This window comes from Branchiostoma belcheri, unplaced genomic scaffold (assembly GCF_001625305.1).
Source record: "Branchiostoma belcheri isolate BF01 breed outbred unplaced genomic scaffold, Haploidv18h27 scaffold309, whole genome shotgun sequence".
NCBI lineage: Eukaryota > Metazoa > Chordata > Leptocardii > Amphioxiformes > Branchiostomatidae > Branchiostoma > Branchiostoma belcheri.
The window spans coordinates 130,106-130,607 of record NW_017803920.1 but is presented as its reverse complement, the minus strand read 5'-3'; positions in this window follow the sequence as shown (position 1 = coordinate 130,607).

The following is a 502-nucleotide window of genomic DNA, read 5'->3' as shown; positions in this document are numbered from 1 at the left end:
CCCAGACATGTCAGGATACCACCCAAAAAACGGCTAATTCCGGAAAAAATCTGTACGCAAATAGTAGTTACTCCAAGACATCATTAAGATCATCATTTACCCCCTGTGGAGCAAGTCATTAATCTAAAAATTCATAACTTACCAAAAATTCGCCGTAAAAAGCTCCGGTTTTCGGCTCCTGGATGCTTGGACTCTCCCCTTTTCAAATCGAACTAGTGCGCAGGCGTACAACAAACGACTCGTTCCCAGGGTCTTTTGCGCATCTCTAACTACTTAAAATTCAGGGTGCCCTGGGGTCGAGTTACTCTGGTCACGTGTGCACTTAATGAGCAAGATGACCGCCGACCTTATGCACATGTAAGTTTTCATAGTGCCCTATGTAGTATACTGTGCCCTCCCAACCTTGGCACCGACGAGCTTTCCACCCCTATGTACTATTCTGTATCCCCCCCCCCCCACATTTGCACTGAAGAGCCTTCCGCCTCTATGCAGTATACTGTAC